The sequence below is a fragment of the Equus przewalskii genome, chromosome 17, assembly GCF_037783145.1.
Source record: "Equus przewalskii isolate Varuska chromosome 17, EquPr2, whole genome shotgun sequence".
Classification (NCBI taxonomy): Eukaryota; Metazoa; Chordata; class Mammalia; order Perissodactyla; family Equidae; genus Equus; species Equus przewalskii.
The window spans coordinates 16,396,660-16,421,164 of NC_091847.1; the positions used below are offsets into that span (position 1 = coordinate 16,396,660).

At 41.0% G+C, this 24,505-nt stretch overlaps 1 protein-coding gene and 1 long non-coding RNA gene across 3 annotated transcripts in view; one reads left to right on the plus strand and one right to left on the minus strand.

Annotated features, from left to right (window-relative positions):
• The window catches only part of LYPD1 (LY6/PLAUR domain containing 1), a 39,137-nt gene that overhangs the window by 6,923 nt on the left and 7,709 nt on the right, over nt 1-24,505 (minus strand). The window lies entirely within an intron of this gene.
• On the plus strand, nt 10,989-20,290 carry LOC139076772 (uncharacterized). Its single transcript, XR_011528704.1, has 2 exons — nt 10,989-11,169; nt 17,265-20,290. It is a non-coding gene; the product is annotated as an uncharacterized lncRNA (long non-coding RNA).

Consider the following 24,505-nt stretch of genomic DNA (forward strand, 5'->3'; position numbering starts at 1 on the left):
AACAGAAGGACCTACAACTGGAATATAGAACTGTGAGCTGGGGGCGGGGAGTGTTGGAGAGAAGAAAAATAAATTTAAAAAAAAGATCGGCAACAGATGTTAGCTGGGGTGCCAACCTTTGAAAAAAAAGGAAATACAAAGGATCATAAAAGACTACTATGAAAATTTATACAGCAAATTAGACAAACTAGAAAGAAATGGATAAGTTCCTAGAAACATACAACTTTACAAGACTGAATCATGAAGAAACATAAAATCTGAACAGAACAATTACTAGTAAGGAAATTGAATCAGTAGTCAAAAATCTCCCAAGAAACAAAATCTAAGGCCAGATGGCTTCACTAGTGAATTCTACCAAACATTCGAAGAAGAATCAATACCAATCCTTCTTAAACTCTTCCAGAAAATAAGAGAAGAGGGAACAATTTCAGACTCATTTTAAGGCCAGCATTATCCTGATACCAAAACCAGACAAAGACACCTCAAAAAAAAAATTACAAGCCAATATCCTTGATAAGCATAGATGCAAAATCCTCAACAAAATATTAGCAAGAATTCAACAATACATTAAAAGGATCATATACCCTGATCAAGTGGGATTTATTCCAGGGATGCAAGGATAGTTCCTCATTTGCAAATAAATCAATGTGATACACCACATTAACAAAATGAAGGATAAAAATCATATGACCATCTCAACAGATGCAGGAAAAGCATGGGACAAAATTCAACATCCTTTCATGATAAAAACTGTCAACAAAGTAGGTATAGAGGGAACATACCTCAACATAATAAAGCCCATATATGACAAACCCACAGCTAACATTATACTCAATGGTGAAAAGCTAAAAGCTTTTTCTCTGAGATCAGGAGCAGGACAAGCATGCCCATTCTCTTTTATTCAACCTAGTGTTGGAAGTCCTAGCCAGAGAAATGAGGCAAGAAACAAAAGGGATCCAAATTGGAAAGAAGGAAGTAATACTGTCACTATTTGCAGATGATATCTTATATATAGAACAACTTAAAGATTCCACCAAAAATCTGTTAGAACTAATAAATGACTTCAGTAAAGTTGCAGGATGCAAAATCAACATACAGAAATCTATTGTGTTTCTATACACTAATAACAAACTATCAGAAAGAGAAACTAAGAACACAACCCCACTTACAACTGCACCAAAAAGAATAAAATACCTAGGACCAAATTTAACCAAGGAGGTGAAAGACCTGTATACTGAAAACTGTAAGACACTGATAAAGGAAATTAAAGACACAAATAAATGGAAATATAGTCCATACTCATGGATTGGAAGAATTAATATTGTTAAAATGTCCATACTACCCAAAGCAATCTACAGATTCAATGCAATACAAAAGCAAAAGCAACAAAAGCAAAAATAAACAAAAACAAAAATAAAACTACAGCAAACTAAAAAGGTTTTGCACAGCAGAGGAACCCATCAACAAAAAGGCAAATTATTGAATGGAAGAAAATATTTGCAAATCATATATACAATGGGTTAATATCCAAAAAATATAAAGATCTGAACATTTTCCAAAACAGACATACAGATGGTCAATAGGTATGTGAAAAAATGCTCAATGTCACTAATCATCAGAGAAATGCAAATCAAAACCATAATGAGATATCACTTCACATCTGATAGGATGGCTATTATCAAAAAGACAAGCAATAACAAGTGGTGGCGAAGATGTGGAGAAAAGGGAACCCTTCGGCACTATTGGTGGAAAAGTAAATTGGTGCAGCCATTATGGAAAACAGTGTAGAGGTTCCTCAAAAAGTTAAAAAGAGAACTACCATAGAATGCAGCAATTCCACTTCTGGGTATTTATCTGAAGCAAATAAAAACACTAATTGGAAAAGATATCTGCGCCCCCATCTTCACTGCAGCATTATTTACAATAACCAAGAGACAGAAACAACTAAGTGTCCATCAATGGATGAATGGATAAAGAAGATGTGGTGTATATATATACAGTAGAATACTATTCAGCCACAATAAGGAATGAAATCTTGCCATTTGTTACAACATGGATGGACCTTGAGAGCATTATGCTAATAAAATAAGTCAGATAAAGACATGTACCATATCATTTCACTTGTATGTGGAATTGAAAAAAAAAAAAAAAAGGCAAGCTCATAGATACAAAGAACAGATTGGTGGTTGCCAGAGGCAGAGTGTGAGTGAGATGGGTGAAGGGAGTCAAAAGCTACAAACTTCTGGTTATAAAATACTTAAGTCATGGGTTTGTAATATACAGCATGGTGACTAGTTAATACTGTATTACATACTTGAACGTTGCTAAGAGAGTAGATCTTAAAAGTTTCTTATCACAAGAAAGAAAAAATTCTGTATGCATGGTGATGGATGTTAACTAGACTTATTGTGGTGTCATTTTGCACTGTATACAAATATCAAATCATTATGTTTTACAGCTGAAACTGATGTGATGTTGTGTGTCAATTACACCTCAATAAAAATAAACAAAAATTTTAATTAAAAAAACCTGAAAAAAGTGCATGAGGTTATGAAGAGATGTCCTAACAGACCTGCAATCTGTACTTTTGTTGAGACCCTCAGAGCTTTAGTCAGAAACAATTCATCTTCGTAAGGGAAGCGTGTGTGAATGTGGGGTTGTTTCAGATCTGTGGCCAGGTACAAGCCCTCAAGTTGGCAGTTCATGAGCTGACACAACAAAAAAGACTCTCTGAAGGGAAAGGTTGAGAGCTCCATTTAAAAAGTGGCATTTATTGGACAGAGAGAGGGAGAAAAGGGAAGGGAGTCTGATACCAGAGGGGTGTGTTGATTGACTGGCTGGCTGCTCCAGGCCAGGGGACCATGAGGAAGCCCAGGAGTAATGAGAGTGCCAGAATGATCCATTCATGAGCATGAGGCTCAGGGCAGCTTCCCTGCTCATAGGCCACTATAAGCCTCCCATGGGGCAAGTCCAAATCTTGCAGACTAGAGCTAGAAGTGCTGTGGGTGAGATCAGACGTGATTAAAGAGGTTTCTAACTGGATGAAAGGAAACGTGAACCCAACAGATATTAAGCAAGTGATGGGCAACTGGCTGGTGTTGGGGTATGGAGGCCCTATTATGGAGATATTCAAGAAGAACAAAGGAAAAATGCTCTAGTACTAAACTGTTGGTGGTGGTAGAGAAAGCAAGTAGGAGGTGTTATGCTAACAAGAAGAGGGAAGTTCAAGATTAAAAAGGGCATGGAGAAAAGAGAAAGGCGTTTTACTTATCTTTTTGATTGAAATCAAAGCGGTGGAGATGGCCGGGTAACACTGCCTTTGAGAGACATGGGATGGGCTGAGGGGTGAGGCTGGGACAGAAAGACTGATCATTAATAATCTGGAAAGAAGTGGAAACCAACTGCCTCTCCCAGGGCCTCAGTAGAGAAAGAAGAGGTTTCTGGGTTAATTCTAGGCTCTTCAGTAAGCGGGATGGGAAGGGGAGGAGGTCCAGAGACCAATAGTAAGTGGTCGTGTGGAATTCTGAGAACTTCCCTGGAAGGAGTGTGCGACTGAACACTACACAGGCAGCTGAGGAGCTTTAAGAAAATACCCCTGGGTTTAGGCATGAGGAAGTCAGGGTGGCCTGTGAAGGTGGAACTGGTGAAGAAAGCCACGGGAGAGAATCTGAAGAGGCAAGGGGTGGAGACATGTAGAATAAGGCTCAGGCTGAAAGGAACTAAGGTATGTTGCTAAGTGGGGAGGGCCAGATTGGGGCTTAGAATTATTTACCAGTTCCATCATTACATGCTCATCAGGATAAGTCCAGGTGGATGTAAGATTTAAATGCATAAAAAAAAATAAAATCATAAATGTGCTAAAAGAAACTTTGGGACCTGGAGATTGCTTTTATCATTTAAGAGCAGTGAATGCTATTCTATGATACAACACCCAGAAGCCATTAAAGAATAGATTAGTAAGTTAGACTATATAAAAATACAAAAGAAAAACTGTCCAGTAAAGCCACTTTAAGTAAAAAGACAAGTGAAATGTAGGGGAAAGTAATTGTAACTAAAAACCACAAAGAGCAAATTTCCTTAATATGTAAAAAGGTCCTAGAAGTCAGTAATGGGTTTAATAATAGCCCATTAGAACAATGGAGGAAAGCAAATAGATGGTTTATAGAAAAGGAAATAAAAAGGGTGTTGAAACATATGAAAAGATCATCAGTCTCTCTCACAATAAAGAGAAATACAAAATAAAGCTACATAGAGATACCATTATTATTTATTGTTTGGGCAAAGATCAAAAACTTTATCAGCACTATATTTGTGAGTCTTGGGAAAAAGGCCCTTTCCCACATTGTCAATTAAGAGGGTATAAATTCCATGAAAGCAATATGGCAATACCTATCAATATTACAAATGCACGTAGTCTATGACCCAGGATTTCCACTTTTTTGAATTTATCCCACAGACATATTCACAAATGTGCAAAATGACTATATATAAGGTTCATCACAGAGTGGTTTGTAGCAGCAAAACAATGGACAATCACCCTATCCATCACCAGGGGACTGGTAAACACCCAGTGGCTCATTCACACAAAGGAATATTATGCAGCTGTAAAAGAGGGAGAAATAAGCTCCAAGATATTTTGTAAAAAGACAAAGCAATGAAAGTTGCTAAGAGAGTAGATCTTAAGAGTTCTTGTCACAAGAAAAAAAAATCGTGATTTTGTGTGGTGATGGATGTTAACTAGACTTATTGTGGTGATCATTTCATAATACATACAAATATCAAATCATTGTGTAGTACACTTGAAACTAATATAATGTTGTATGTTAATTATATCTCAAAAACATAAAGCAAACCTCAATAAAATATTAACAAACCAAATTCAACAATACATTAAAAAGATCATACACCATGATCAAGTGGGATTTATTCCAGGGATGCAAGGCTGGTTCAACATTTGCAAATCAATGTGATACACCACATTAACAAAATGAAGGATAAAAATCATATGATCATCTCAATAGATGCAGAAAAACCATGGGACAAAATTAAACATTCTTTCATGATAAAAACTCTCAACAAAGTGTGTATAGAGGGAACATACCTCAACATAATAAAAGCTGTATTTGATAAGCCCACAGCTAACATCACACTCAACAGTGAAAAGCTGAAGCTTTTCCTCTAAGACCAGGAACACAACAAGAGTGCCGACTCTGGCAATTTTTATTCAGCATAGTGTTGGAAGTCCTAGCCAGAGCAATTAGGCAAGAAAAGAAATAAAAGGCATCCAAATTGGAAATGAAGAAGTAAAATTATTACTATTTGCGGATGACATGATGTTATACATAGAAAATCCTAAAGACCCCACCAAAAAACTGTTAGAATAAGTGAATTCAGTAAAGTTGCAGGATAAAAACATCAGTATACAGAAATCTGTTTTGTTTCTATACACTAATAACAAACTATCAGAAAGAGTTAAGAAAACTATTTCATACAATCGCATCAAAAAGAATAAAAAAACCTAGAAATAAATTTAACCAAGGAGGTGAAAGACCCATACACTGAAAACTAGAAGACATTGATGAAAGAGATGGAAGAAGATAAGTAAATGGAAAGATAGTCTGTGCTCATGGATTGGAAGAATTAATATTATTAAAATGTCCATACTACCCAAAGCAATCTACAGATTCAATGCAATCCTTCTTCACAGAAATAGAACAAATAATCCTAAAATTTATATAGAACCACTAAAGACCCTGGATGGCCAAAGCAATCTTGAGAAAGAAGAACAAAGCTGGGGGCTGGTCCAGTGGCATAGTGGTTAAGTTCTCCAGTTCAGTAGCCCAGGGATGGGCAGTTCAGAGCCTGGGCACGGACCTATACACCACTTATGAAACCATGCTTTGGAGGCATCCCAAATAGAAGAACTAGAAAGACTTACACCTAGGATATATGACTATGTACCAGGGCTTTGGGGAGGAAAAAAAGAAAAGAAAAGAGGAAGATTGGCAATGGATGTTAGCTCAGAGCCAATCTTCCTAACTATCCCCTCCACACCCCCAAAAATAATGAGAACAAAGCTGGAGGCACCACCCTCCCTAATTTCAAACTATATTACAAAGCTATAGTAATTAAAGCTGTATAGTATTGGCATAAAAACAGACACATAGATCAATATAACAGAATAGAGAGCCCAGAAATAAACTCACACATACATGGTCAAATAACTTACAACAAAGGAGCTAAGAATATACAATGAGGAAAGGACAGTCTCTTCAATAAATGATGTTAGGAAAACTGGACAGCCAATGGAAAAGAATGAAACTGGACCACTATCTTATACCATGCAAAACAATTTACTCAAAATGGATTAAAGACTTGAATATAAGACCTGAAATCACAAAACTCCTGGAAGAAAACATAGACAGTGAGCTCCTTGACACTGGTCTTACTGTGAATTTTTAGATCTGACTCCAAAGGCAAAAAAGCAAAAATAAATAAGTGAGACTATATCAAAATAACACGCTCCTGTGCAGCAAAGGAAATCATCAACAAAATGAAAAGGCGACCTACTGAATGGAAGAAAATATTTGCAAATCATATATCTGATATGGAGCTAATATTCAAAAAATGTAAAGAACTCATACAACTCAATAGCAAAACAACAAACAATCCAATTAAATGGGCAGAGGATGTGCATAAACATTTTTCTGAGGAAGACATACAGATGGCCAAGAAGTACATGAAAAGATGCTCAACATCAGTAATCATCAGAGAAATGCAAATCCAAACCACAATGAGATATCACCTTACACCTGTTAGAATGGCTATTATCAAAAAGAAGAAATATCAAGTGTTGGCAAAGATGTCAGGAAGAGGAAACCCTTATGTACTCTTGGTGGGAATGTAGACTGTTGCAGCCACTATGGAAAACAGTCTGGTGGTTCCTCAAAAAATTAAAAATAGAACTTCCGTATGATCCAGCAATTCTACTTCTGGGTATTTATCCTAAGAAAATGAAAACACTACTTGGAAAAGCTATCTGCACTCCCATATTCATTGCAGCTTAACAATAGCCAAGATATGGAAACAACCTAAATGTCCATCAATGGATGAATGGATAAAGAAGATGTGGTATATATATACAATGGAATACTATTCAGCCATAAAAAAGAACAAAATCTTGCCATTTGTGATGGCACAGATGGATCTTTAGGGCATTATATTAAGTAAAATAAGTCAGAGAAAGACAAATACTATATGATTTCACTTATACTTGGAATCTAAAAACAAACAAACAAACAAGTCACAGATACAGAGAACAGATTGGTGGTTGCCAGAGGCAGAGTGTGGTGAATGGGTAGAATGGGTGAAGGGAGTCAAACGCTACAAAATTCCAGTTATAAATTAATTAAGTCACAGGGATGTAATGTACAGCTTGGTGGATATAGTTAATAATACTGTATTGCATATTTGAAAGTTGCTAAGAGAGTAGATTTTAAAAGCCTTACAAGATAAAAATGTTTTGTAACTATGTGTGGTGACAGATGTTAACTAGACTTATTGTATTGATCATTTCACAATATATACAAATAATGAATAAAAAAACAAAGTATAGGTGGACAGTTCTTTCCTTTTCTCTTCTTTTTCTTTTGTTTTTTTTACTATTTATTTAACAAATGAATCCATGCTTCTTCCTATATTCCAGATACAATTTTAAGAGCTCTACAAATATTAGCTTTGCAAAATGGACATTATGCAGATGAGGAAGCTGAGACAGAGAGAGGTGAAGTAATTTGCTTGGGGGCCGTGCAGATGATTATATGGTGGAGCTGGGATCTGAACTCAGGAGGCCTGGCGTTAGAGTCTCTGCTCTCAACTGCTCTGCTCCGTTGCTTATCACGGTATAATATGCTTCCACTGGGGGAAACAACGGCAAAAACTATACACATATACATTTTGCGTATGTATATACATAAGCTATTCCTGCAGGAATATGTAAGAAAGAAACAATATTCGTTGTCTCTGGGAAGAGGTACTGGGTGGCCATGGGATAGGGGTAGGAAAAAAACTATAGGCCCTTTTTTACCATTAGAAATCAGAACAATGCACATGAACTACCTTTTTTAACCTTCTAAAATAAACCATGCCCACAAAGAACCACGTTACAGATGCCTTCTCCTTCCCAGTGTAGCACAAGTCCCTTCCCAGCTGTGTCCACCAGAGGGAGCCTGGGAGTGAACACACCCTCAAGAAGAGAGCCACAGAGAGTTGTCCGGAAGCCCAAGTCTCAGGGTCACACACAGGACAGGGGCACCTGTGTGTGTCTGTCTGTCTTCCTGTTTTTCCTTTAAGCCAGCCCCTATGAGCTCAGGCCTGGGCGCAGGAGACGAGAGGCTGCAAGTAAATCAGAAAGGGCCCGCTCAGGAACTGCTGCTGGAGTATAAATTGGCATAAGTGCAATTTGGAAGGGTCTATAATAATTTAAAATGTACAAATCCAACAGTTCCACTTCTCAGCATTTACCCTTCAAAACCACACGCACTTTCACATGTGTGCATCCTTAATAGGAAAAAGGGATATTTGTACAGTGGAAAGTTAAGCAGTTGAAAGTGCAGAGCTCTACACCGATCTGGTTCAATATACTGATTATTGAATTACTCTGTATATTGATCTGGTTCTCAATGAGTAGAAAAATGAGTTTTCAAATGATATATAAATATACCATTTATGTAAGAAAAAACCACAATGCAATACAATATATGCTCCTGCATTGTCTGTGTATGTGTGTGTGTGTGTGTGTGTGTGTGTGTACAGAGCTAAGTGTGTGAGTTTACATCTTTAAGCAAAATCAGAGAGGTCCAGAAGCTATTCACTGAGCAGTGGTAGTCCCTTTAGGGATGGGCTATAGTCAGCAGGCACTTTTGATTTATTAGTGGTATTTGAATGTTGTACAGTGGGAATACATTCATGGATTGCATCTGTAATGACAAATTAATAGAAATGAAAAATATAAACTGAATGAGCCCTCTGAGACTTGGAGCACACAGCAGCACGTGGCACCAGGGTGGCAGGAAGACAAGGGTCCACGCCACCTCAGCCAGAACACAGCCCAGCTTCGTGGCTCTGGGGCTTCCTTGGAACATCAGACAGGTTTGGCCAAGGGTACCACGGCTCTGCATGACTTCAGCAGCACCGTGGGCAGGAAGTGGTGGCTGGGCTGTAGCCGGCCATGGGTTTGGTTTCCCTGCCCCTCTCTGGCTACCCTGGAGCTCTTCACAGCTGCCCACTGCAGGAGAAGGCAGTGTCCAAGAGCAGGAGCCAGGCACCTTTTGGAGACTTCCCTAAACAGCTGAGGGATGTCCCTTGCCCCCATGATATTTCTCTTAATCATTTCTAATATGCTACATCCTTTCCTATTGTATTTTTATTCACAGAATGTAGCTCCGGCAATTGGAGCAGTGCGCGGCACAACATAAGGGCTCAATAAATATTTATTGAATGAATCATGAATGAATGAGTGACTGAGGGGAGAAAGAAGACAGAAGGAAGAAGGTTCATTTGAAGGGGGACTGGAGGTGCCAGGATATTGTGTGCTTTTCTGACTAATTGCAACCAAAAGTTTATGGCTAGGCTGGTGGCACCTGGGTAACAGAGGTTATATAAAGCTGAAACAAATCTCCAGGCCTTGGCTCATACAGGCAGGGCTGTAAGAGGCTATGACTTGGTGTTGAGGACTCAGACCCAGAGCGAGCAGGCTCAGCAGGTTGTCTCTCAAACACGGCTGGGCTACTCCCAGCTTGGGCCAGCTCCCAGCCGCTCCACTGCGCAGGGGCCCCGGGGTTGTGTCCTGCCAAGCCAAGTCATTCCTCATGCCTCTAATCTGCAGACCACAAGTGTGCTTGTGTGGAACACACCACTCGGCATCACCAAATTAATCAAGACACCCAGCGTTTAAAACTTTAATCCTCTTTAAGTCTTTAGAGAGGTGATGGCATCCTGGGGGATCTCGGACTTAGATGGGTGGCTATGCTCACTTTAAAAATACCACAAATTGCTCTCCCTCAGGTAGTCATTCGTATTAAGCTGGCTTATTTAGGATGTGAATGATGGGCATGCCGAGGAATGAAGGAAAAAGTAAACAAAATACTGAGGTTACTTCCAGGGGCGTGCGTTCCACTGGAACAATTGTGCCTGTTCCCTGGGACCCATGAAATTAGACTTTGAAGGAAACTATGCTTCCAAGAGTTCTGCTGAAAACATAAAACATGGAAATAAGGAAAAAGGAATTAGATCGCTTGTACCCCACACACTGGAATTAAGTATATATTTGGATTGAAATGCACCCAAATAGATGGTATAAAAAAGTTTCTGTACCATTGTGTGTCCTCTCTGTTTTACAGACACTAAATGATGCTTCCAAGTTAAGTGAACTATGTGTAGCACACTCTGGAAAGTGCCTGACACAGAGTAGGTGCTATGTAAGCATTTGCTGCTGACGCCGCCATTATCACTATCATCTGTTCATGGGGCATTTTCTGATCATGCCCTTAATTCACAGTTACTTATTGAATTTGTGCGCCATGGTGCACCACTCAGAGGGGACAGCGAGTTCAGTAACTGATTGATTTGCTCTGACATTTCAAATCACTGGCTCCTCTTTTCCCCACACAGCTGGTCACACTCTATCCCGGTTCCTCTTGGACTATATTTGGGCCACATTTTAGCAGACATGTTCGTTTTGCCTTCAGATGGAGGAGGACCAAAGGTGCACCAGGAGATAGGGCAGAAGGAGGGAGAGAGAAAGAAAGAAAGAAGTGTTAGCAGTTGATGTGAATGCTGGATGGTCCCTGTCGTCTTCTTTGCAGCAAGCACTCCATCAGGTGTCGGGCTTGCTTTACAGGGCTGAATTATTGATTATACGAGGGGAAGAAGAAAGATGGTGTTTTCCTTTGTTTGAGTCCAGCTCTTTTTCCCTGCTCCTAACACAGCTGGGTCACCACAGATTGAGCGGGCAGAATAAAAAGCACCTGGAACAAGTCTGCTTGACGTCAGTCCAGCCCAACAGTGGTCTCGGCTTTGGAATTCCACGTTACTGAGAGTCAGAAGATGGTTCCAAGGCTGGTGTTCTGGCCCAGAAGCCTCAAGACTGACCTGGCTGGCAGCACACAGGTACAAAAACTCTTTAATGTACTGAATTGCTAGCATGGTGCTATCCCTTTGGCCAAAACCCTCCTTCATCTAGGTTCTTAACTGTGCACTCCACTGAGGGGCTGGTCATAAGGGGTGCCCACTCCCCCCAGGCAGGAACGGTGCTAGACCTCCAGCAGGTGGGAACTGCTCAAGTAGTGGTTCTCAGACATCAGTGTGCAGAAGAGTTACCCAGGCTGCCCTTAAACACACAGCTTCCCGGAACCAACCCAGAGGATTCCGACACAGGTGGCCTAAACTTCCAAATTGCCACTTTGGGGAGAGAGAGAGCACACGCAGACCCTAAATGCACATTGTAGTTTATCCAGGGAGGAGCCTTTTCGCTACCTGCAAAGATTTCATCCTGCATTACCACCGCTCCCTCTCTGCTCTGCAGCAGCGAAGCCCCCGACATGCCTGATGGTCCACAGCCATGGAGAGGGAGAGATGAGCCAGTTTCTTCTTCACTGCTTTCCACGCTCTTCCTTGACCACATTTGTTCCCTTTCTACCCACTGTCACGACTGATCTATCAGCTTCTGTAGAGGACAGGCTCCCCCAATGTGTCTAGCCTCCAAGGACTTCGACTGTTGAGGACAGGCATTTTCACTGTCAACCACTTAGTTCACGTGGGAGGTGACCGTGTCAGAAATCCCAGACACTCCTGAAGGTGATCAGGCAAGTGCTGGTTTGGCCACTGCCTACTAAGGCAGTTTCCTCCCTTTGGTCCTTTAATATCCCTCTGGGGTGGCTTTTCCTGTTTAAAACCTATACTGTCTGTAGTAAGTTTCTATTCCAGAGGCTGGCACACTTTTTTCTGTGATGAGCAACATAGTAAATATTTTGGCTTTTACAGGCCGAACAGTCTCAGTCGCAACTACTCAATTCTGATCGTCTATCATGGAAGCTGCCATAGACAATATGTGAGCATATGGGTTTAGCTGTGTTCCTATAAAATTTCGTTTACAGAAACAAGCTGTATTAGACCACTTGGGCCGCCATAACAAAATATCCCAGACTGTATGGCTGGAACAACAATAATTTATTTTCTCACAGTTCTGGAGGCTAGAAATCTAAGATCAAGGTGCAGGCAAATTAGGTTTCTGGTGAGAACCCTTTTCCTAGCTTGTAGACAGTCATCTTCTCACTGTGTCCTTACACACAGGCCCTTCCTATCTGTGTGCACAGAGAGGGAGAGAGCCCTGGTGTCTCTTCCTTTCTTATAAAGAGACCAATCCTGTGGGACCAAGGTCCCACCCTCATGACCTCATCTAAGCCTGATTACCTCTCGAAGGCCCCACCTCCAAATACTATCACCTTGGGGGTTAGGGCTTCAACAAATAAATTTTGAGGGGACACAATTCAGTTCACAGTTCACAATTCAGACACAATAACACAGGCGTTGGGCCAGATTTGGCCAAGGAGCCTCTCTTCTACCAAAATCCAGTCACCTTTGCAGTATGAACTCTACCCCATCTTTTCTCTCCAGTTACATGAGAGAAGCAAGCTACCAACAGTTTGGAATGTTTCCTTTTTTTTTCTAAAGATTTTTTATTTTTTTTCCTTTTTCTCCCCAAAGCGCCCCAGTACATAGTTGTATATTCTTTGTTGTGGGTCCTTCTAGTTGTGGCATGGGGGACGCTGCCTCAGCGTGGTTTGATGAGTGGTGCCATGTCTGCGCCCAGGATTCAAACCAATGAAACACTGGGCCACCTGCAGCGGAGAGTGCGAACTTAACTACTCGGCCATGGGACCAGCCCCTGGAACGTTTCCTTTTGAAGAATATCAAAAAGGATCTCTCTGGATTCCAGGGGTGGCAAAGCTACTCTACCAAAGACTTTTGCTAGTTTTACAGTATTCGTAGACTCTTATATCCCTATTTTAAAATATTTTTAATTGAACTGTCTCTACCGAAAGTATGCTTTTCATAGGATATACAAACCCTGCAGTTGGCTTGGAATGCACAGGAGTGGGGAGCAGTGGCTACATTCTAACTGGAGACGTAGCCACAGCTTGAAGGGAAAGTGAGAAAAGAAAGGCGGAGTTGGAGCCACTGCCTGGATGCTGTTGCCAGCACGGGCAGGATACAGGTCTGTTGAGTAAAACTTGCATTTAGGTGTCTTATGGTTCCGTTATATTTAAAGCCAAAACCCTGCAATAAAATCAGAGCAGATCCCCTCTCTGAGGTTCTCTATCCACGCAGCCATCGCTAGGAGAGTCGGCTCTCGCTGACCTCCCTGTCGCAAGTTTCTGGGTCCTTTCTGCGGTGTCTTCAGTGTAACCGGAAGCCACCTCATCTGTGTAAGAAGGCTCTTTAGTTTCAGCAGGTCTTGTTTTCTGTAATGTCCTTATTATTAACCATGGAAGATCCAGAGTATTCTCTCTTATTTTCTGCTTTCCAGAAGCAAGGGAGCCTCTTAAGGTACAATATAAATATTGATGTGGTAAACTGCTCTCCTTCTGAGCTTAATTATAGTTTGCTAGCTGCACTTTCAAAAAGTTTACGGTTTTCCAAGTCTTCTTAAAAACATAATACTTCAGAAGAAAAACATTAATGATTTTCTTTAAGAAAACATCATTTTCAAATGAATTTATATTGCCAAAGAGATAATTAGGGAGTTAAAGTGGCAATGTGACTTACTAACAAGGTATTCGGTAGCATGAGGAGAGGTCGTCCAGTTCTTTCTTCGATGCATTATTTCTTGACCTGTCAAAATGATCACTTAGGCTCAAAAATCCCATTCATAGTTACTGGCAAACCCAATAGGAAATGGTATTTGATCATAAGGTAAGCAAAGAAAGTTTTAATAAGAACTGAAATTGTTAGTCATTTTGCCAATGAAAATCCCCTGGGAAGAATTACTAACAGTGTTAGAATGTAAAGAAATACTGGGCTGAGTTCCAGAAGATCAGGGGCTTCCAATGATTTCTTCCTTCAAGTTCTGGGTCTTGAAGAAGTCTTGATCCTCTCATTTATTGCCCTCAGTTTCCTCATCTATGAAACGGGGTGGAGGAAGCTGAAGAGGATAATGTCCACATTTCACTTTGTTTCTGAAAGAATTCTTTACCTGGTGGAAAGAACATGAACCCTGGAGCCCAACAGACCGAGACTAGAATTCTTGCTGAGATAATGCACTAAACTTCTGTAAGCCTCAGTTTATTCTTTTGAAAGGGAGAAAACTATACATATCGGGGAAAATGGTGATGATCAAGATGATAAACAAACACATAGCATTGGAGAGTGGATTGGTTGTCACCATAGGGGAAGGGGGAAGGGCAAAAGGGGTGATTAGGTTCACATGTGAGAAGATGGACTATAATTAGTTTTTGGGTGGTGAACATGATGTAATCTACACAGAATTCGAAATATATTTTGATGTACATCCGAAAGCTATATAATGCTATAATCCAATGTTACTGCAATTAAAAAAAAAAGATGACAATGGGTGTAAAGCACCTATGACTGTGCCAACCCACAGTATGTGCCTAAGAAATGTCAGCTTCCTTGACATTGAGCTTTGTTTTTTTTAAATTTAAAAGACACAGCTATTACAGAGAAGTGATAAGCCTGGGGGAGGGAAAATTCAAGATGTGCCAGGAGTATCTTATCTTGTAGTGCAAAAACAAGGAAGTGTTCCAGAAAGGATGAAGCATGCTGAAGGACATGGGAAGCAACCCAGCAGTGGACAGCTGAAGCAATTTGAGCAACAAAATGAATAAGAGTAGTACTAAATAAGAACCCACAGAATAAAGTGAATATCCATGAGTTCATACTTATATGGATATGTAATTGAATAAATAAATATTTAGAGGAGAAGGGACAGCTATTCCTTACAGAAGAATTCCAATAATAAATGCAGAAGGAATGAGGGAAATAGAAATTGACCTTAGAATAGTACAGTAATAATTGATGAGAGAGAGATCCACCGGCAGATGCTGAAATTGCTGATCAAAGTTTAGGAGAAACAAGATATCTGTATAGTTTCAAAGTATCTCCTTCAAGTTATTTATTAATTACAAAGGGAAAAATAGTCACTTTACAGTGGAGAGACCCAGCAGACACCATCCTAATTAAGTGATCAAAGTTAACATCACCAGTAATAAGATGTATTAACATCACACCCCCCTTGATATGATGCACTAAGTGAAGACATTTCTTCTGAGTATTCTCGTAACCTCAACCTAATCATGATGAAGAAACATCAGACCAACCCAAATTGAGGGACAGTGTACAAAACGCTGACTGGTCCTCTTCAAAAGTGTCAAGATCATGAAAGACAAGGAGAGAATGAGGAAACGTCAGAGATTAGAGGAGAATAAGACATGACAATGAAATGCAATGTGGGATCCTGGCTAGGATCTTGGAACAGATAAAGGAAAATCTGGTGAAATTCAAATACGAACCATGGTTTAGTTAATAGTACTGCACCAATGTTAATTTCCTAGCTTTGATAATTATACTGTGGTTATCAAGTTATTAACATTCTTGAAACTGGGTGAAGGGTATTTGGAAACTCTATACTACTTTTGCAACTTTTCTGTATGTCTCAAATTGCTTCAAAATAAAAAGTTTTAATAAAAGATGTTGGTAGGGCTGAGGGACAAGTCTCTATCACTTTTCTATGTTCTACCCAAACAATGCTTCAATGAAACACGCCTGGCCACTGCTCACGTTGTTGACCAATATCATGAAGGCGTAGGTCTGTGTTTGTGACAGACATAGCCCCAAACATCCATGCTACTTAACTATTTCACTCATGCCTCCAAGACTATGGGGGCTCCTGAAATGACCGTTTTTCAGTGTGATGGGCTTGAGGGAAGATTACGTGGGGGATGTTTCCCCCCAGTCTCAATGTTTCTTTCCAAAGGAAGGGGCCTCAATTAGTGTAACTCCCGCCTCTCTCTCCCTCTCTGCCCTCTTCCTCGAGCGAGGTGGAGTGACATATCTGATTGGTAAATTTGGGAAGAATAAACAGGGCACCTGTTTGTTGCTCATCCTCTTTCTTTTCCTTCTTGGGAGTGAGTGGCTCATGCCAAACAGGTGTTCTGCCTTGCTCCTCAGGGTGAGAACCTTCCCCTCTCTGGCCTGGGTAAACCAGGTACTTGGAGATGCTAATTGGGAAGCCCATTCGACCCTCACCCCAAAGCTATTTCCTCCAACTTAGTCTTTCTTAGTAACAACAGTGATATTTTTGACGTTATCTGCCTTGTTCTGTGTTTTTCTCAACTTTCTCAGAACCTGGGTAAGAAAAAAGGCTGATAACTATTGGACACTCTCTAGACCCCACTAGGTTCCATCTGTCCCAGTTTGTACCGTGTCCTAGAACTTAACTCTATAGTGGTGATTCTCTGTGGGGTTGGCAAGCATTTTCCAACTAATCTTCTACTCTAAATAGGACACTGAGAATCATAAACAATAACCATCTAACATTGTCTTGCTGGGTGAGTTGAGCTGTACTGCAGCAGAAAGAGCATCTGGAGCACTGTGCCCCCTCCACCACACATACAGATGTACATGCAACCCTAGGCCATCCACTTCCGTTATGGCCTACTGGCTGAACATGCTTTCAGCATAAGTTATTTTCCTAGTTTTCTCACGTTAGTCTCTGTCCCAGTGGTCAATTAAAATAGAGGCATAAAGCATGAGTTCTCTCCTCTTTATGGACCATCATGCATTTATCTTTTCCAATCGTTTCCTTTACCTCTGCTCTCTTTGCCAGGACAAAGATAGAAATTTCTGAACAGAGTCTCTAATAGTCCATTACTTTTCACCCCATGTTATGCAATTTAGTTTTAAAGTCGAACTTCTAGGGTAAACCGCTACTTGTGTGAATGCCCGTCTGGGAGTGAGACTAATCTTCCTCTACCTGAAAAATAACCAACACTTATTGCACCAGAGTTATGATTACATCGCAATAAATATTCCATGCAGGACTAGGAAGAGCTCCTCAAAGAAAAATGCTCAGAAATGGGTAATTGGAATGAACTATATGCATTTTCACTGAGCTTTGAAAGAAACTGTGAGAAAAAAGATGTTCGATCTGTTCTCAAGTTTGCTTTTTTTCTTTTCTCTTAAAGAATACCTTGGGAGGAATTTTGACAGTCTCTGCATTCTAATGTGAACAAACTCAAGAAGAAGAAACTTATCTATACTTGTGACTCGCAGCTGCCGTGACGGGCACTGTTTATCAGGCACAGAGAGAGGAGAAAACCTGGCAGGTAGTTCTTTTCTGGGCAGTTTCGTGTCCTGGCTCTTAAGTACCTCTCCTTTGCCATGGATGTGAATTTTCTTTTTGTGTGTGTGTGTGAGAAAGATTCGCCCTGAGCTAACATCTATTGCCAATCTTCCTTTTTTTTTTTTCTTGCTAGAGGAAGATTAGCCCTGAGCTAACAACTGTGCCAATCTTCCTCTGTTTTGTATGTGGCATGCTGCCCAGCATGGCTTGATGAGTGGTGCATAGGTCTGCACCCGGGATCTGAACCTGCAAACCCCAGGCTGCCAAAATAGAATGTGCAAACTTAAGCACTATGGCACCCACAGGCCCCAACTAACAACCTATTTTTAAATGCCCAGTTCTGCACTCTATATCCATACTGATGTTGAGCCATCAGTCCCTCTTGGCCTAACTGGTAGAACTGAAAATTGAGAGAAATGCTGAGAAGCTGCAATGACCCCTAAGAGTAAAAGTAAACATGTCTGCTAAAATAACAGCCACAACAACAAAACAGACATGAAACAAAATACCGTAAGAACATTCTTTTTCCTCATAATAGGGATGTGTTAACTTCATTATTCAGAAGCCTTTGATTACCCTTTTCAAAAGTTTTTTTTGTTGAGTTTAATTTTCAAGGCTGTTAACCACTGATGCCAACTTAATTATAGCAAGCAAACAACCAACCCATAATGGATGATGCCAATTGTTAGTTTTGCTTTAGTTTCACATTAGATTTGGACTTCTCTGCTCATTTATAACTTTCTGAGCCAGGAAGGTTTCTGCACAGTCACTTGCTTTTCCTCACCTGGTGTCTTTGTTCCCCAGTTTGCCATGGGGCATTGAAGGAACAGATATTTATGACTTATTATCTCAGTATTAAGAGTGTCCTTCATAAAAAATAAAGAAAAAAGAAAGAGTGTCCTTCAATGACTTATGAAACTGTGCTCTTGCATCTTTAACCTTGAAGTCCTTCTGATTCTTGTTCTGCGATGGTAAAGTTAACACTGGGGGGCCGAAAGATTCACGATCAGTTTCTTGCATACGAATTCACCCAAATGTAGGAAAAATAGAGTATTTGGTAGCATAATAGCTCCAGATGGGACACGCCAAGAACATCTAGGACTTTAACCCAAAGCGCCCTTGTGTTTGTTGCCATGAACATGGCATTCTCTTCTGTAGAAAATATCCTCACACCGAAGTTCAGAATTCAGTTATACTCTTTTATCTCAGCATTCGGTGAACCAAAATTCTGGAATGTCATATACGTCTTGAACTAAACTTCAGGAAATTACTTGCTATCATATGTGTTTCTTTCTCTTTCTAAAATGTGACAGTGTTTCATGGTGAAGGTCCTCTGATGATGCATTTCAGTGTTCATTTTAGGCAAAACAGTGGTTGATGTTCAGGAGAGGGAATCATCCTTACTCTTTTTCCAGGGGCCTCTGGGAGCACTGTGCTTGAATTTTTCTAATTTTGCGCATGGATTTCTCAAAAGGTGATTTGGCAGACACTGACAATTGGCCACCCAATAACCACCCTCTGCCTTCTTCCTTACAGCAAGTAGTGGCCATGAGACAGTGTTCTGACCAATGAAAAATAAGCAGAACTCTCTTGGGAGGACTTTGGGAGAGCTTTTGTTTTCTTATAAAAGGAAAAGCTGAAGATAAAAGCTCCCTGATGCTATTTCTTCCCTTTAACTTGAATGTAGCAGCCACTTTGTGACCAAGAGGCAACAAGCCTGAGGACAAAATGCCAACACACTTAAGAATGCTTTTGGTTGTAAGTAACAGGAACTTAAGCCATAAAGGCGTTTATTATTTACCTATTAAGATAGTCCAGAAGCAGGTTCTCCTGGGGTTGTTCCCAGAGCTCAGTGATGTCAGCAAGGACCCAGGTTCTCTCCATTTTTCTACTTACTTTCCTAAGTGTTACAGAAAGTGAGGTCTAGGGTGGAGGCAAGAACATAAAGGAATCTGGCAGCAGCAATAGCTGGTGAATTCTCTTTCGAAGCATGCCCCACAGACTAATGAGGCGGAGAGACCAAAAGGCTTCTTGATGCCTAGGAGCTATTGCAGACAAAGCTCCTTTGGGCTTCAACGTGAGAATAGCACCCAGGGTTTATTGCAATGATATTAATGATATTGAATAAACGAGGAAAGAATACAAGCAATTAGTTGGATTCTTAGAGCCCAGTGAAACAGTGTAAGTGAAAGACAGCAGGAGAGCAAAAATAGTCTTTTTTTTTTTTTCCTGCTTCCCTCTGTGGTTTAATTTGCCCAAACTAAATAGTTTAGAAGTACATCTCCCAAGTGAAAGTCTGGATTTCCTGTGTCTTGTGGAACATACCCATTTGTATTTTAAACTTGCATCCTCTGTGTGGGAGAGGCCTGGCCGGGGGGGTGTAGCAGGCAGAGGTTTGGAGGGGGAGTCTATCTGGGTGGATTTGCTTTCTTCCTATGGGAGTTCATGCCCAAGGTAGATGTCCTCAGTGTAGCAGAGTTCCAAATACTTAAACCTGCAGCTGTCAGGACTGGCTGGGTGGTGACCGGTCCCCTAGCAGGCTTGATTACTAAGTTAGCCAGGTGTTGTAGAGGAGTGTGCGTTTGTGTGTTTCCAGAAAACCTTCCTATTCAAAGCACAGCCAGATCACCCTTGAAAGCAAGCTGATGAAGTAAAATAAGTGGGGAAGATCACACTTCAGAGGTGTTTCTTAAATGGCAACTGTTATCAACAGGCATTAGTTGGCTATTTCTCATTTAACTTAAAAAGTAAAAGGTATATTAAATTTATCTTTGTTCTACTTTTCTTCTTATGCTAAGAGATTTAAGCTCTCTCGCTTCTGGTATAATATTTTTTAATGCCAATAAATCTATTTGTTTTAACTTGAAACTTGATTTCTTCAAGTATACTCACTGAGCAAATATTTATTGGGTATCTGCATACCAGTGAGTGAGTGAGTGAATCTGCGTGTGTGCACGTATGTGAAAGAGAGACAGAGGGAGGAACGGAGGGAGAAGGAGAGAGGGGCAACCGTGTCCTTTCAGGAGCCGGTATGCAGAAATGTAAACCAAGAATGGACTGCAGTGAATGAAGCTCTAGTTCAATTTGATAAGGAAAGGACATTCTAGAAACACTGAACGGATCTGGCGCCAGGCAAACTGCTGGGTGGAAAACACTGAACAAAGATAAAATTGTCAGAACATCCTTCTGTCATCCTCCTGCCCTCACGTACACCAAGAAGGTCAATTCCAGAAACACTTTTCAACAGGTGCAGGTAAGCAGGGCCCCTGGTTGGCTTTTACACAGAGACCCAGGTTTTACAGGGCTCGGTTTACTCTCTCGATCTTAACCCACTCTTAGGTAAACTGTCTGCTGCTGACTTGCTTTATTCTTCTTTCCCTTCCAACAGCCTGTGACAGGCGGGGTAGAAAGTTGCTGGACCGTTCAAAGAAAGTTACCTAACTCCTCACTCTCCAGGTGTGTCTCCACCCACTGGCTGCCTTTCCCTCTGAAGCCATGGAAATTCTCGAAAGAATCTCACGCTTGCTTTGAAGTCTGGATTCTTTTGCACTCCCAGTTTGGGTGGAAAACTAGTCAACCTGCCTAGCTTCTTGTTATTTCTGAGCAGATTCTCTGAAGTTACTGGAGACCCAAGTGGTTTGCTAGATTTTGCATCAGCAATAAAACAGTGCATAAAACCCACCTCCCAGCGCCACTTAATACGCTTGCTTCCACTGATGCTCTTTGAAGAAGCCTCAGAGGAGGGCAAGGTAAACTGCTCTGCACATTCATATTCATGCCGAGCACCGCACGCAGGGGCTAGGGCCACGCACCGCGCGCATGGCGCCTTCCGCCTCTGGCACTGTCTCCAGTCATTCCTCCGCTCTCGAGAACAAGTCCAAGAAATAGAAAAACATAAAAAGCTATTGTCCATGTCCAGCGAGAAATGAAATGCACTGGACCAAGTATCACAACTTCCTTAAAATAATACAACACTTCATCACTTTTGCATCCGGATCCCTCCATGGTTTGCAAAGTCATAAAGCTGGAAATCAGTGTCTTGAACCATCATTGCTTTATTCTATTTAAAGGCATTCTTTTAAAAAAGCAATTTATTACAAACTCTGTATGGTTTCATCTTATCTAAAGCACTTAATTCAGTTCATCTCCTGCTTTGCTTTGTACTGTTGGAGGCAATCGGAAGATTGGAAGCAATTTATTAAGAAGAGAGCATGCCCTACAGCTCTGGCCTGTGAAAACAGTTGCTGAATGACAACATAGCCACAGCCTAAAGTTTACCACGGACAGAAAGAATTAATGGCACATATCGTAATTCTTCTGTTTATTCGCAGGCTGATCCACCACAGATTTGATTGAAGCTCCTAAGCTATGGACGTGGCCTTTTGTGGAGTGCCCAGTGAGGGGGAAACACACTGTCTTCTACCAGCAAGTCTCTCCCTCCCCAAATACTGTCACTTCTACCACAAGGCAAAGAAGAATCCAGCTTAGAAGTAACAGAGAAGAAAAAACATTTCCCACTTTTTTTTTTTAAAGATTGGCCCTGAGCTAACACATATTGCCAATCTTTTATTTTTCTTCTTCTTCTTCTTCTCCCAAAGCCCCCCAGTACACACTTGTATATTCTAGTTGTGAGGGCCTCTGGTTGTGTTATGCGGGACGCTGCCCCAGCATGGCCTGATGAGCGGTGCCATGTCCGTCCCCAGGACCCGAACCATTGAAACCCTGGGCCCCCGAAGTGGAGCACACCAACTTAACCACTCGGCCGTGGGGCCGGCTCAGATTTCCCACTTTTAAAGGAGTAAATAGTTGTGCCTACATAAGAGGTATAATTAATGATTTGGTTTGGGAGAAAAAGCCTAGACTGACTTATTTTCCCTGAGTACTCATTGTAGATGACCAAATCATGCAAGAATCCGATCTCCTTCACCAAAATCTCTCCCCAGAATCCCTCTCAACCTGCTCTACCTTCCAGTCTTTCTCTGGGGAAGAAAGAGAAATGGACTGATCCTTAAACCCTCAGGAAAGAAAACTCCTTTTGGCACTCAGGCTTCTCATTTGTAAAATTACAAATTAACATCTCTTCTAGCCTAAGAGGTGCATGATTCCTAAGGGCTGTGGCCTGTGGGTGAGGCCAGACGTTGGGATGGCAGCTGGGATCACTAAGAGCTTCAGGCTTTGGGAATAGCCCATCCAGGTGCCTGAGGATTCTTGTGGTTAACAAACTAACTCAAGATCTCATGGAAAAGCAGATCAACTCTTTAATACATGGCAATGGATGGAAAGCCCAGTGCTCAGCACAGGGCAGATGACTGACGAACATGAATTCCTTTCAGCTTACTGGAATGACTTGCTCTTGCCACAAGTTTTTAGTTCAACTCAGAAACTTGGCTAATTGGCTAGCGGAGTGCTAAGGTTCACAGCCATGCCTTGTTTCATCCCACTCCCGTTCAAAATTTAGGGATCTGTCAAACCTGAGCTTTCCCTTCAGATCCCTGTACGGGCAAGAGGAAAGATGCATCTCAAAATGGGAAGTGAAATGGATGAACCTTGAAAACATTATCTGAAGCAAAAGAAGCCAGGTACAAAAGGCCACATATTGTATGATTCCATTTGTATGAAATGTCCAGACAGAAAGTAGATTAGTGGCTCCCAGATTAGTCACTGCTAGTGGGTATGGGGTTTCTTTTTGGAGTGATGAAAATGTTCTGGAATTAGATATAAAATTGGAATTAGATTATATTCACAACTCTGTGAATATACTAAAAACCACTGATTGTACACTTTAAAAGTGTGAATTTATGGTATGTAAATTATGTCTCAATAAAATTACTAAATATACAGGAAAAAACAAATAGCATTATAATGATTGAAAAAAATCCTGGGGAAGAGAAAGGACTTGAATTTCATCCATTGGCTGTGTGGTCTTGAGCAAATTGCTGAACCTCTCTGCATCTCAGATTCACCAACTGTCAAGTGAGGATATTACTTCACGGTGAACCTTCTAGGCTAATTATGAGGATCCTATTATGAGGAATTAAAGATTAAATTCAAGGACTCCTTCAGTCTGAGAAATGAGGAAGTGATGAGCAAAGTAACTCAGGCTGAGATCTCTGGGCCAGCCTGCAGAGGCAGGTACTGAGAGTGGAGGAAGCAACTCCTGGGGAGTGTTCCAGCAGACTCCCATTTTTAGGGCTGATTCCTTAAGATGGTTATCCTGAGAGCATTTCTCGTTGTCTTGCTGTATCTCACAAGAAAACAGGTGGCCCGTTTCCACATTTTACAGGGAAAGAAGCTAAGCCCCCGGGACGTTAAGTGACGTCTTCAAAGTTACCAAACATGGGAAGCCTGGAACATGGGTGTTCTCTCCCTGAGTGGAGCTGGATACCCCTTCCATTCGACAACTAAAAACAGGGGTTCGAGTGTTGAATACTTCAGCCTAGTGTGCCAACAAACCTCTGCCAGGTTTAGGCATTAGAACCTAAGTCAGTCAATCATTCCAGATTTATGAAAGAGAAAAAAAAAAGAGAGGGAGGGAGAGAAGGAGGGAGAGAGGAAGCAGACTGTAGATTCAGATCTTTTTCTTTTCTTTCAGGACTATATAAGGGAAGCAGATTTTCTTTTCAAAGTTCAAAGAAAACAGTGTGTTTTGTTTTCATACTTTGTTTCATTTTTCACTTGGGGAAAAAAACCCCAGCTTTGAAGCCTCTCTGTTTAAACTCATTAGGAAAACCATCAATGACGGGAGCTTTCATGAAATCGTAGTGGGAGGAATTAGTGTTATGGGAGAGCCGGATCAATCTTCCAACGTTTCATCTATGGAGATGGGAGGTCAGCGCTGACTGCTTGTTCAGCTGGAAAGTTAACATAAACAAATGCTTCACTTACTGGAGAGTCCAAGGGACTAAAGTCATTTGATATTCACCCTCCAAATACCTCCTCAGAAGCCAGCTATGCCTGTCACATGAAAGAGATGGATGCTTCTCCAGAACTAAGTGAACAAACCGATGGGCAAAATGTCCTGCCCGGGAAGAGAGGGGTCTTCTTTTAGTGTCCCACTGGAACGGAGGCAGTGGTATTGACATT